Source organism: Myotis lucifugus, unplaced genomic scaffold (genome assembly GCF_000147115.1).
Source record: "Myotis lucifugus unplaced genomic scaffold, Myoluc2.0 scaffold_95, whole genome shotgun sequence".
Lineage (NCBI taxonomy): Eukaryota > Metazoa > Chordata > Mammalia > Chiroptera > Vespertilionidae > Myotis > Myotis lucifugus.
The window spans coordinates 251,532-266,178 of NW_005871143.1; the positions used below are offsets into that span (position 1 = coordinate 251,532).

General features: G+C 43.2%; 1 protein-coding gene across 1 annotated transcript in view; it reads right to left on the bottom strand.

Moving 5' to 3' along the window:
* CAP2 (cyclase associated actin cytoskeleton regulatory protein 2) overlaps positions 1-14,647 on the bottom strand; it is a 128,716-nt gene that overhangs the window by 69,933 nt on the left and 44,136 nt on the right. The gene's annotated exons all lie outside the window — the stretch shown is intronic.

Below are 14,647 nucleotides of genomic sequence, written 5' to 3' on the forward strand. Positions count from 1 at the left end.
ACAGTTCTCTCCCCCAGATTTATCACATAAGGGAGACAAAATCACATTTAATAAACATTTGTTCACAGCAGTTCGTAGGCCAGGAGATAATTAAGCTAGGGCGTTTCATGATGGCTGTGTTGAGCGAGAAGCTCCCTGTGCTAGAGAACGTGCACCCGTTAGCATGGAGGAGGCTCTCCACTCCCAGACTCCTGAAATGCTTACTGTAGAAAGTGATTGGGGTTGACTTTCCCTGTACTGTTTGTTTCCACAGACACAAAGACAAGAGGAGGTCCCCAGAGACTCGGGTAATAAGTCATCTTGGGAGAAGGTCTTAGTCATCCAGAACATTTGGGGTCCAGTTGGTTTACGAGGGTTTATTCATTCTGTGGGGCACCTACTGTGGGCACTGGACACAGGGCTAGGCTTTCATTGCTTGGCAGTACTGAGTAATCACATTCTACCGTATGAATTCCTCTCTGGTACTTACTGGTAGTGATTCAAGTGATTACTCACTATCTAAGTCAACAATCAAATTGATTTGGTGCCAGGGACAACATAAGAGCATAAAGAGTCCATTAATACAAGGAAGACAACTAAGTTTAGGGTAACCTGACAGAAAATAAAGATTTTACAAACGAGTGCAAGGAAATTAAAGTGTTCTGATGATATGTGGTAACAGCACAGGCAGGCCTGTATGTTGTTACGGCTCTATTCCTTCATTACTGCCTTCTGATGAACTAATATCTGCACCTTACTTTTCCTGCTTTGGGGGCTACAAATGATGAACAAAGACACAAAGAAGAAAATAAGAGCAAACGAAACTGGATATCTTTTTGCACAGATAAGTCATGTGGTAAGAAGTTCTCAGGTGCAGAGCCACGTGTCAGCCCAGAACTGCCTCCCTCCCTTCCAGCTGACAGACCACAGGGACATGATTTTCCTTCTCTGCCTCTTTCCTCACATTCCTTCTGCTACTCTTCCATGACTCCCTTTCTCCCTTTACGTCCTGGGAGATGGAAGAACAAGGAAAAGTTGAATGAGAAGACCGGGGCCCAAGAACCATCCCAAATGCATCCTTAGGAAGGTCTCTGAGTGTTGTAGTTCTTTGGTTGCTGTTAGTAAAGAATAATTCAATCTCAAGTACACCATTAGAGAATTACAGAATGATTCAAAAGGTCTCTATCCAGGCCAGAGAAAGGCTGTCAAGAGAGGAAAAGAAAAGGCAAGAGTTTTTCTTTCCTACAGAAAGTATTTTAAAGGCAGGGGGTTGGGGGAGGATGAAGAGGGTAAAGGGAGTCAAATACATGGTGATGGAAGGAGACTAGACCTTGGTAGTGAGCACACAATGGAATATGCAGATGATTTGGTGCCAAGGGACAACATAAGAGCAGATGATCCCATCTAATAAAGAGAGAATATGCTAATTGACCCTCATGCTGTCACAAAGATGGCAGCGCCCATAGCCAATAAGGAGGGAATATGCTAATTGACTGCCCCACCCTCAAAGATGGGGGCACCCACAGCCACAGGATGGTGGCGCCCAGTCCCCTCAGCCCTGCCAGGGCAGCAGGCGCATGGCAAGACCTTGCTGCATGCATGCCTCCAGAGTCCCCAGTCCCCTCAGCCCCCCAGCTACTCAGGGTCAGCCTGAGGTGCAGGCAAACCTCGGATGCTGGCTGCCCAGCCGCCCAGAGCCACCTGAGGCTCAGGTAACCAGGGCCACCCAAGGCTCAGGTAACCAGGGCTGCCTGAGACTTGTGCTGCCGGCAGTGGCAGCAGCAGAGGTATGATGGGGGCGTCGCCTTCCCCTGATTGCTGGGTCACCTCCTGCCCCTGAGGGCTCCTGGACTGTGAGAGGGGGCAGACCGGGCTGAGGGACCCCCCATCCAGTGCATGAATTTTCATGCACTGGGCCTCTAGTGTATTATAAAACTGTACACCAAAACCTACATAATGTTATTAACTAATGTTACCCCAATAAATTTAATTAAAAATCAGTTAACAGAGAATAGTCATTTTAGTTGATATAAATAGAAAAGCTGAGAGAGTAGAAGAGTGTTTTGAATGTCTTATGTATGGTGCATCCTATACACTGATTTGAGGGCTGAGGTTGGTGTTTTCATAGAATTCTATCCTATCTTGTGGGTCAGTGGTGTATTTTACCTCAACATGAATAAGTATCCTGTCTTCTATATTAAATAAAAAAACCCAAAAATTATAGCTCATCCAGTTCATTCTACAAAAAGACTCTTCAAAACCTGAAAAGTCAAGTAAAATCATAACTGATGAATATTTATTATAGCCATCATCAGTTTCAGAAAGCTAAGTTATGATATAGGCTCTTTAAAAAATATATATTTTTATTGATTTAGAGAGGAAGGGTGAGGGAGAGAGAGACAGGCACATCAATGATGAGAGAGAATCATTGATTGGCTGCCTCCTGCAACCCCAACCCCCACTGGGAACCGAGACTGTAACCCAGGTATATATCCTGACTGGGAATCAAACCTTGACCTCCTGGTTCATAGGGTGATACTCAACCACTGAGCTACACTGGCTGGCGATACAGGCTTTCTATGAGTTGTATAAGCAGTTAGAATTCATTAGAAACTCGTAATTAAAGTGAACAGTATACTAGTATTTACAACGACCATGCAGGACTTACAGCCACATTTTCCCATTTTAGATAATTATAATATTTTAGTTGTATCATATGTGTAGTTTGCTCTGTCTGGGCTTTATTTGTTGTCAAGTTGGTAAAATATGAAGTTTCAAATTATACCCATGTTCCTTGGGGAAAATATAATCCAATTTGTGACTTTCCAAGAGGAATCCTGTACACATTCAACTATAGGATATTCAGTCAAAGAAAATGATGAGACTCTTGTTTGAATCATTTAAATCCAATTTGTGTGTCGTGCTGCCCATTATTCCATATAGAGAATGAATCTGGGGGAGATGGGCTAGGGCCTGGAGTTCTTCTGCAGTTTCTGTGGCTCTAACTGCGTGACTACTGGCTCCAGAGGGCTGACACTGGGCACTCACGACAATTTCACAGCCGCAAGAAAGTACTGTTTTCCACAATTTACATGGAAGCCCCGCACAGGGAAGAATCCATCTAATTGGAACATTTTTCAACAGAGCTTAAATATCAGGCCAGCTGGATCTCCACAGCTCCTGTGAATTTAATCAGCACACTCTTCCCAGAACCTATATTCTATAACCATTGAAGGCTTGAGCTACATCTGTCACCCAAATCTGGCTGTGACCATTTCTCATCATTAGCTCTGCACACCCAGAAATGAACCGTTCTGTGGCAGCCTCAGAGGCACTCACTTTGTAAAAGAGCCTATGAATGAGAGCCTATGAGAAATGGTGTCTTAAATAAAATGCCTTACTAACACCCTCTCACTTGTCCTTTCCCTAATCTTCCCTTTCCAAATCCCCATGAGGAATTCTTAATATTTTTCAAGGTTTATTCTATGTGGCAGACCCATCACTTACATTTGATATCTCATTCTCTACCAAATATTGCTCCAAATGTTGAGTTCTATTTTCTTCTTTTTTTAAAAATAAATGTTTTTATTGATTTTAGAGAGATAGAGGGAGAGAGAGGAAGAGAGAAACACTGATGAGAAAAACATGGATTGGCTGCCCCCTGCATACCCCCTACTGGGGATTGAGCCCAAAACCCAGAAATGTGCCTCGACCTGGAATTGAACCACTGACCTCTTGGTGCACAGGACTATGCTCAACTAATTGAGCCACTCCGGCCAGGGCTGAGATTTATTTATTTATTTATTTATTTAGGCAAAAGTTAATAGTATTACTAAACAAAAATGTCATTTCACTCTGTTCCCTTCCTGTGCCCTTACCTATTAACCCAGCTTTTATTTCTCAAACAAACTAAAAGTGATCAGGGGCCCAAGCCTCTCTTCTTATCAAATTTGACACCAAATAAAATATAGTTAAGAACACAATCTATCTAATAATAGGATAATATGCAAATTGGTCAGGACGCTATCACGTAACGACTCATCAGCAGGCTGCATCCCCGCCTCCTGCACTGGCCCATAAACATGAGGCTCGCATTCCCGACCCCGGCAACAGGCCTGGGGATGTGAGGCTTGCATCCCTGCCCCCCTGCACCGACCTGAGGGTCCGCAGGCACATGGAGAGGCCCCTCCGCTGCGGGCCTGGCCCGGTGTCCACAGGTGCGAAGAGGTTCACAGGCCTCCACTGTGGCCCGACCCAGGAGTGGGGTCCCGGTGGGACCTCCGTGCGCCTGTGCCAGGGGTCTGCAGGCCTCCAGCGCAGCCCAGCTCGGTGGTCTGCTGGCCTCCCCCGGCTCTGGCCTACCTCTTTGGGGCAATCCATCGAGGAGCCCCAGATGGGTGCGTGGGGCCTACCTCTTTGGGGCGATGGATTGTGGGGCTCCCACACTGTGACAGGACACAGGCCATGCTTGGGGAACCCCTCCCCCCACCCCGAGTGCATGAATTTTGTGCACCGGGCCACTAGTATGTCATAAAAGCAAAGACACACCTATTATAAAGATCTCTGAAACTCTTAGAATCTTGTCAAGGGGGTGGAAAATATGCACAAAGACAACAGTGGAATGTTTCTAAAATAATACACAACCAAGTTACTTCTGTTTTGACAGAAACTATTATATAGACGCTGATAAAGTTCAGAGCTATAAAGAGACAATCAGAAGGCATGGTTAATATGTTCCTTAATCGAATAAAAGTTAGGAAGGGTGCTGTGGTGGAGGCATGAGGGTGGTAACAGTTAAGATAAGTGCAAAGCACAGGAAAACATGAACCATGACAAATAACATCACCCAGACCCCATTTCCCCAACGCATGTTCTCATGCAATTGAGATAAAAGATGTAGGAGTGCCAAATGCTATGAATACTATACAGTAAGCACCCAATAAATGTTTGGTTAAAAAACACCCCGAAAAATAAATTAATGGAGTTGAGCAATTAAAAAAGGTTGGAGTACATAAGGTGAGCAGGGCCTAACAAAGGTCGGAAGCAACTATTCACAGGCAAATTTATCTACTAAGTGATTCCAGAAATGGAAGTACTAGTCCTCCCAGCAGCGAATCCACCAAAACCTGACAAGACATTTTTTTCCTGTCTAGTTTATGAAAAGAAGAAATCATCATGTAAGTACATTCTGTAGGTGTTTGCCACTTAGAAACCTGGAAGGGGGCGGGAGGTGGGGGGAAGTGATGTGGAGAACAGAGGGGAAAAAGCTTGTGTGTGTTTTCTTCTCTCGATTAGTTTGGGAAATGTATCTCCTTTAAAATAAACTGCCACCAGCAAGATGCCCCCTTGTTCAAGTTAGGAGAGGAGCTACGAGATGTCAAATGGTGAATTTGGGTTTTTATTAACCTGGCAATGTTAACTTGTTCCTGTTCAAAATTTATGTTTTAAAAATCTCTGGAAAACACAGTGCATTTCAATTTAGGACATTCAGTAGTTTGTCTTCTCCTAAAATCAATTATGTACAATTTATTCTGGATTATTTGTAATGTTAGTAACTCAGGGAAATATCTGCATTTTTAATTAAGAGCTAAGTATACAAATTAAAAGTACTGCACAGTGAAGCTTAAATCTTGCCCTCACTAGTTGGAGCACATAAACACTAATATCAAATGATGGTTTTGTCATGTGACCCATCCATCCCCCAGCACATACAAATATAGAACATGACCATAAAAAGTAATGGACCATGCCCTCTGCTAAGTAATTTATGACAGCGCACCCAGACTGGAATGCCAGCTGGAATTACCTTCTCCCCGACTGCTATTTTCGCATATACAGCTTTGAACAGATGATAGAAGCTATGTCCTGCAAAGAGGACCTAAATTAAGGCTGCTGGAACAATGAACAAGTAGCAAATCCGAACCAAAGGCCAAAGTATGTTTAGTTTTTAAAAAGATTTGTTGAATGACTCAATGAATGACCTCTTTTAAAATTAATTTTTGATTCAAGCTGTAAGAGAAAAACTTGCAACACTTCCAGTTTGTGTTTTTTTCTTTTTTCTTTTTTTAGATTAACGGTGGCTAGCAAGCAAACATTTAGTTTCATGGTGGAGAATGAGAAATAGTGGGTAATTATTTTATTAAAAATACAAAGTGATCCCAACGTTTGACTAAACAGAGAATGAAAAATTTCCTAGCCACATACATAGTTCCAGCCTTTAAGAAGAAAATGCCATCAAGGCAGTCTGGAACTGTAACAAACTTCGGATGAAATAGTTGATAAAACAAAAGATATTCTTCTTCTTTATTGACCTTTACCCCTCAGATAATCCCCAAATCCCCTGTGTGTGATAACCACCTCACTTCCTTTGGGCGGCCATTCATTATCTAATTCATGTCTTACACAAAGACAGATGAGCTAATGTGCCTTATCAGATTAAAAAAAAAGTCACCATGAGTGATGTCCAACAGGACAGGATCTTAGCAAATCCTTTCTGCCTCCATACTAACCAGGGTCACAGCGCACAGGGCCATTCACAGCTTCATGTTGCTAAAGCAAACAGTCTGGGCAGAAGAATGACAGAATTACCCTTCTTTCTGATTACCCTCCTCTCTGCACCCTGATAAACGAATGATTAGCTTTCCTGTTGGGATTCAGCACTGACTGGGTAGCTTCAGGCTGTCAGCTCCCGCAGACCCTGATGATACCATCCCTCCCTTGCCTGTCCTTCCTTCTTCCTGAACCAGCACTGCAGCGAGCCTCCCCACGGCAGCCAGGGTGTAATTACTGAGGTGATTTTCTTGCCGTGGAAACGCTCAGATGGAGAGCAAAGGCCTCTTTTAGCCTCATTTCTCCACCTACAACAGGAGATGCACACAGAAAGCTGCTGGTTACCATACAGCAATCCTGGAGGTATCAGTCAGCAAGCAGTTTTTACCTGCTTGAGCAGATATTTTAGTTGGGATTAAGACTATACTCTTCTCTAGAAATTAAAAGCATTGCCTTTGGGTGCTTTTGAGTTGGCAGTGAAGAGAACCAACCCCATTCAGTAATATGAAGTGAGACTGAAAAATTAATTTAGAAAAGGCCATAAAGTGAGCCACTGGTTAGATTCGAAAGTGCTACCTCTTCCTGAAATTGTCAACGCAGACCACTGGGAAATACCTCTATTTGAGGAAAAGATAACAGTATAATACAAAGGGTAAACTTTTTTTTTTTTTACCTTTCATTTCTCTTATAGTTTTTCTTTTCTATTTTCAAGATTAAAAATACTTGCTTGGCACATATAATTAATACCAGTTACTCAGTTCCTGATGCTTTTGTGTTAAAAAAAAGCTTCGTAACGATATTTGAAAGTAGGCATTTCATTTTACATTAGGGCCAGAATGACTTCCTTGCATTATGTTACCTGCCACATTCCCCCTAACAACAGAACTTAGCACTAATTATGGCCAAACCTTTCACGAAGATTCAGCAGCCCTGACTGAGCAATGTGGTGACATTTTCTGGGCATAGATGTAAGGAACGCTTGGGATTCTGGCTTTGTTCACTCGTTTGCCTTTCCTTACAATTTCCAGACCTGCCACAAGCACCAACTAATTTACCTAAGACATGCTCTGAGATCAAAGTCACGTGACCATTGTGTTAGACAATACTTTGACACTTGATGGTAAAACATTAAAGAGAAACAAAGGATGAACACACTCTAATTAAGAGAAACTTTAAGATGTTTGTATACATGTATCTATATCTGTATTTCTCTATCCATATCCAAATGCAATAAAAACACATTCAGCTGTTAGAGTTGCAAGCTTTCCTGCCTTTCTCTGGATGGCTACTGGGCTAGTAACCTGGAAAAACCCACCTGAGTGTTTAGAAAGACAATCTACTTCCACTGAAATAGACCTTATTTTAGCCAAACCAAGTTCCCCACTCTGGCAGATTGGCTAGATGCTCACCAAATCTATGACTTCTTCGTCCCAGGCACATGGGTTGGTTACATTCCTCAGCCTCCCTTGTGGCTAGGAATGGCCACGAGACTGAATGAAGCTGGAGGGGACACATGCCACTTCCAGGCCTGGCCCATAAAACTTCGCAGGAACCACCCTGCATTCTCTTTCCCAATTCAATGGCTGATGACCGGATGGAAGAAGCCTGGGTCCCTGAATGGCCATGTAGAATACGGTCAACCAAAATCACAGAGCAGACTTTATGAGAGCAAGGAAAAAACGTCTTCTTGGCCAAATCTCTGAGAATTGAAAACTTTTTCCTAAAGCAGTTGGTCTACCTTGGCTAACAGTGAACTCTCCTCAGTTACCTGATACTTTCTGCTTTTCTCTTTCAATCCTCACTGTAACTTTACGAGGTAAAAACTATTATCCCCATTTTAAAGATAAGGAAACATAGACTTAGACTAGAGTTTAACTGCCTTCCCCTAAGTGGGTAACTTGACAAGTGGATTCAGTTAAAATGGTTCAGCGGAAATGTACTGTGGATTTTACCAAATTAAACTGCCACAAGTCACCCTGAAAAAGAAGACTTTAAAACTTAGGAGACACAGATGAACTTGTTGTTTTTTGCATGCGGAGTAGCAGAGCTAATGAGAAGGTCTGTGATTCTAATCCAGATAGGCCCAAATCCAAAGTTTCTACCCTTGACAACCCTCACAAATTACTGAATCTTATAAAAATCTCAAACACGTTTATGCCCACTAATAAACAGTAATCTGGATCTGTTGATGCCTCAAGTAATTAGCAGAAATCTTGAAGTGACCCCCACTAGGCTTTCCTGCTTAGTTTAAGAGTAACAAATCATTTGCAAATTAGATTACTGCTCCATGAATTTAAAAATCCTTCTGAGGTGAGTGCTCTGAGCAGAGCACTGTGCTGGGTGTGCATAGTCTCTCAGAGCCGAGTGATGGCCAGAAGGAAGCTCTCTGTGCAAATTTTCCAACTGTATACAAGTGAAAGGACCAAGAATCAGTTTTAGATTCCTTCTCTGCACACAAGAAGGCACTATTTCCTTTAAAAATGCAAGTCCAAGTAAAGACAGAAAAGGAGAGGGAGGCTAGAAGAAACTCACCTCTCACTTCTGGAGGAATAAAACCCTCAGACTCCTAGTCTTTTCAATGGAATAAAATCCACAGGGCAGTCAGTGACCATAAATCATCTTCTCTGAAGTTGGAAACTTAGGGTTATTTTTTCCCCTCTGTGTACCAGTAAGCATTCATAACACACACACACACACACACACACACACACACACACACACACACCATTTCATTGTCAGGACCTAGCAGTATAAGAAATGTTGGAGAAAATATGGAAAGTGTGCCTAGGAGGGAAGGAGAACAGCAATCCCCCAGCCCACCAACACTTCCTATTTGTCTGCAAATTAGCCAGGGCCCGAGGAGGTGGGCCTCAATGGGTGACCATCCGGGAACCCCCGGTGACAGCCTTCTTTGGGTGGTGCCCATCCAGGGCACTGGTCTACTGGAGGCTCCATTTTCAGCTCAGGCCAGAGTTTTGGGGTCACTCATGGTGGAGATGATTAAAGATCATGTTTCACATCTCTCCCAGGTGATGTGGAATGTCTCAGTGGTAAATAAATATTTCTTTCAGCTCTCTATTCAACTAAACACTTTCTACAGTTTATTTTGACCTACAGGTCTATAAGTGACTACGCAGTATGGCTCTTATTATGTGTAGTGTCTGTGAAGAGGACTTCAGATGGTGAGTAAAGGAACGGACCCTGGTCTGGATCCCAGGGCCAGATCATTAATGTGTTACTGAATTTCACACTTCATGCTTGTAAAATAGAAGTAGCACATTTCCCTTCCACCCACCTATTGTAAAAGTAAAGGAATACTTGGATGTGCTAGTGTCCCTTGAAATTTTCCGCACCTACAGAATGGGGGTTTCTTGACCATTTTCCATATGAGAATCCTTCCATCAGCTGGGAAGAAACAGGCTTCATCAATTGTCACTAAAATCCACAGACAACAATACTGAAAGGACTAGGCCATTCTTTTGCCCACAGATCATCTCTATAAATTACAACAAGGGGAGAGAGGACAAGCATGAGATATTCTACCCATGTTTTATAACCTGTTGTATGTCACGAGCATTGTAATATATCAATGAGAGAGGCGCTTTCAAAATGCAAGGTGTCATGACCCATTAGTACATCATGAAATCCACTCAGTGAGTCATGATCATCATTACAAAAGGAGGAAGAAAAGAGCAGAGCAATAGAATGGACTAGAAGAAAAATGTCAGAATGCAGTGAACTTGGTAAGGGGAACTGTTGTGAAACTGGGTGGTGAAATAAAATATATATTTTTTTCTATGGATGATGGCTTAAAATTTTAAAAGCCCTTATATTACAGAATACAAGAAATGTGTTTCTTAGTTCAAAATGAGAAAGGAAACTTGAAGTTGGATGTCTTCATTGTCAATCAAGCCTACAGACAAACCTCTGCTCCTGCTTCTCCCAGGGTAAACAGGAGGAGAGGGTGGGGGAGCTTTTAGGGCAGGGAAGAGAAAGCAAATGGCAGGGTGGCTTCTCATTTTGGTCTGTGTCTCATGGCCTTATTAAAAAAACAATTCTCTTAGAGTCTTGTAAGGAGAAGGGACTCAAGGTAATCTGTATTAGTTTTCTATTGCTGCACAGCAAATTACCACAAACCTAAAGACTTAAAACAATGTCCATTTATCATCTCAGTTTCTATAGGTCAGAAATCTGGGCAGAGTAAAGCTATGGTCTCTGCTCGGGGTCTCACAGGGCTAATCGAGGTGTCGGCAGGCCTACATTCCCATTTGGAGCTTGGGGTCCCCTTTGAGGCTCATGTAGTTGTTGGCAGAATTCGGTTACTTGTAGTTGTATGAGACCCCTGTTTTATTGCTGGCTGTTGGCAGAGGGTCTTTCTGAGCTTCTGGAAGCTGTCTTCTCCCTACATGGCAGCTCTTGTCTTCAAGGGCAGCCGAAGAATTGGTCTCCAGCCACTCTGACAGTCTTATATGTCACAACAGAGTCACTGGAGTGACTGTCCCGTCACCCTCCTCATAACCTACTCAAAGGAGTGATATCCTATGAACTCACAGGTTCCATCTACATTCAAGCGGAGGGATTTTATATTAGGTGGTGGGAATCTTGGGGTCCATCTTTGAATTCTGCCTTCCACAGAATCTCCCCTAAAAGTTAGAATTCACCTAAAGTGACAACCACCAAGCATTTAAAGTAACTTAAAAAAAAAAGTGCAACTCCGCATTTTCCAAACTGGTGCACCAGCTTCTGCAGAACTCGAGTAGATATCCTTCTACAAGAAGCCTCTGTGGTCAAATAAGTTTTTGAAAACGTGGGTATAATAATGTTTAACATGTTTCTTTATTGAGCACAGTGTGGGGTTTCCCCCCATCATATTTAACCCAGGAAATAGATTTTTGGGTTTGTGCTAAATAAATCCACCACTTTATGAATGTTACTGTAATATTAATGTTACATTGAAAGAACTGTATTACTGCTCTTGCACTGTCATTTTATTTCCTCTACGATGCCTTTGTTGATCCTTTGTCTACAAGATCTCTACCTCCCTGAATTTTGGTAGCACTAATGGTCTACCTCACTTGATTGGCAGTTTGCTTATAATTGACTAGAGGCCCGGTGCATGACATTTATACACTGGGGGGGGGGGCTTTCCACAGCCTGCACCTTTTCTGGGAGCCCTTGGGGGATGTCCAACTGTAGGACATCCTTAGCGTTGCAGCGGAGGTGGGCTGCTGCGCTCGCCAGCCATCAGCCTGGCTTGTGACTGAGTGGCGCTTCCCCTGTGAGAGTGCACTGACCACCAGGGGGCAGCTCCCGCATTGAGCGTCTGCCCCCTGGTGGTCAGTGCACGTCATAGTGACCAGTCGTTCGGCCGTTCGGTCGATTTGCTTTTTAACCTTTTTATTATATAGAATAAATATAAAATACTTTTCTTTTTTGATGGTCACCTTCTACTAAATTTAATATCTTTGAAGGCTGGCACTCTGGCTTAAAGCAGCAATGTAGAGCACCGCACACAGCTGTGCAGTGGTGCAGTGTGTTGGCTGAGATTTCTGGGAATCAGAGTTATCCTGGGGCATTTTGTCAGCTTTGGAACTAAGGAGTAAACCAATTTCTCTCTCTCTGAAGCTCTCCTAGCTCATCTTTAAGTTGAGAACTCTATGAAAGATGGTTTCTAAGGGCTCTTCCCAGCTAATATTTAATATACTGTATGCCTATCCTCAAACCCTGCCCCATCTCATAGGTGTTTGTTTTTACTAGTACAGTGCCTGTGAAGCACTTGATGAATATTTGTCCATTGATTAACTGTGAGCTTGCATTGTTGTGGGTTCCAGTAGTTTATCAATTATCTCCTGTGTTCCAGGCGGTTGCTAGCTTCCAGCTGGCCAGGGTGTACAACCTCAGTTTTGGGCATCAGCTTATACAACCCTCAGACCAAAACTGACCACTAATGTTGGTTTGGCCTTGTCTCATGCTTCTGCAGAGTTAGAGGTCACCTCCATCAGCAGGATTGGAGGCACCCCTAGCAGGTCCTCCTGCCTTAAAATAGCTTCCCTTTCCAATGCTTGAAACTCCTATTAAAGATTCATCCTCTACCATTTTATTTCAGAGCCTTATTACAACTCTAAGTAAAAAATTATATGAGTAATTATTTAATAACTCATCCTCTAGAAAGTAAGTCACCTTGTATAGGCATGAAATGTGAGCAAGAAATAAATCTCACTAAGATTTTGAAGATGTGTGTTACTGCAGCATAACACAACTTGCTTTGATGTAGACATGTTCGGAGAAAATAAAACAAGTTTGATATTTGACTACCGAGGGATTTTGGGCTGCTGGAGATATTAGGTGGTAACACCTAAATTCTCGCTGCCCAAAGTGCAGCAGAATCACCTGGTCAGAACCACAGATTCTTGGGCCTCACCATGGACCTGCTGATCTAGACCCTGAACTTTAACAAGATCTGCAGGTGATGAAGTGAAGATTTGAGCCTGAGAAGCAATGCTCAAGAGGTAGCTGGACATGACAGTTGGAACACCTGAAATAAATGTGAGCTACAGGCATAACTGTGAGAGCCACAGGTTCTGAAAATGTGGTCCCGGAACCAGCAGCATCACCATCAGGTGAGAACTTCCAAGATGCAGATTCTCAGGCCGCAGCCAGGTCCTATTGAACTGAAAACTCTGTAAGTGGAGCCCAGAAACCTGCAACTTAACAGCTCTGCAGGTGATTCTCAGGTATGCTGAAGTTTGGGAACCACTGCCCTGTGTCAGCAAAAGTTGAAATTACAGGAGTTAATATTCTCCTGAAAAAAGGAAGAGGGGATGACATGGACAGTTACAATATTGTTCCCATGAAAAACTATAACCTGCTTTATGATCATCTTTTTTATGATGTATCTTTTAGAATGTACATGGGGAAAATAAAGGCCTGGTCATGGACTATTCTCACCACTGTGGTGGTAACTTCCCAAATCTACTTTTCCACTGAGTGGAAGTACTAGAACAGTCCTCTGGGCAAAGATGGAGGGGATGAAAAGGGGGGTGGGCATCGAAACATTGCTTTGCATTTCACCTACCTGATACTGCTGGGGTTTATTACGCTCAGAGCACTGTAATAAGTGCTGGAACACTGCCAGCCCATGCCCTGCCTGGGTCACAGTCCCCTGGAACCGATCCATTCCTCTCCCTTTGATCAAGAACACAGTGGAGCTATACCCAAGATATTACACCCAAGAATCTGCACAGCCACACACTCAGACACACATTATCCCTGACCATGGCTCCTCCCAGTACATTCATTCATTTCTTCACCCAATACTTAATGAGTGACTTTTATGTGCAAGGCTGCAAGGCCAACGGAGAAGCCTTTTTTTGTGTGCTTGAAGAAGTGATTGAGTGGGGCACTGGCCAAGAAAGTCATGGTTCTTCCCTCCATCTGAGACTCTCGATAATGCATTGAGTTTACTTCTCCTTTCACTTTAATCACAGAAAAGCCAGGCTAAGTCTGTCTCTCGAGTGCATCACATTGTGATTTCCTAGTATCACTGTTCTCTTTTGCAAAGGGAGGAAAAATCAGGGATTGAGAAAGCCAAGGAAGAAAATGCATCCACAGCGGAACACAATATTTCCATCCCTACAAAGCTGTCTGCCTAGGCTGTGTGCTAACTTGTTCCCTGTAAGGGAAGTGATCCATCCATCTATCCTGGTGGGGCTTGGTAGCTCTGGCTACAAAACTTTCAAGGCCAAGACCACTTTCTGACCAATTAAATCAGAACCTCTCGGAGTGAGAACTAGGCACTGATATTTTAAAAATTTTCCGGGAGATGCCACTGCACAGGCAGCGCTGGGGACCATGGTTCCAGGGAGGGTCTAGGGCAGTGGTCGGCAAACTCATTAGTCAACAGAGCCAAATATCAACAGTACAATGATTGAAATTTCTTTTGAGAGCCAAATTTTTTAGGTACATTGTTATTAACTTAATTAGGGTACTCCTAAGGCTTAGGAAGAGCCACACTCAAGGGGCCAAAGAGCCGCATGTGGCTCGAGAGCCGCAGTTTGCCGACCACGGGTCTAGGGTCTTAAGTGCTGGTCCTTTATGGAGCTGAGCTTCATTCCCTGAA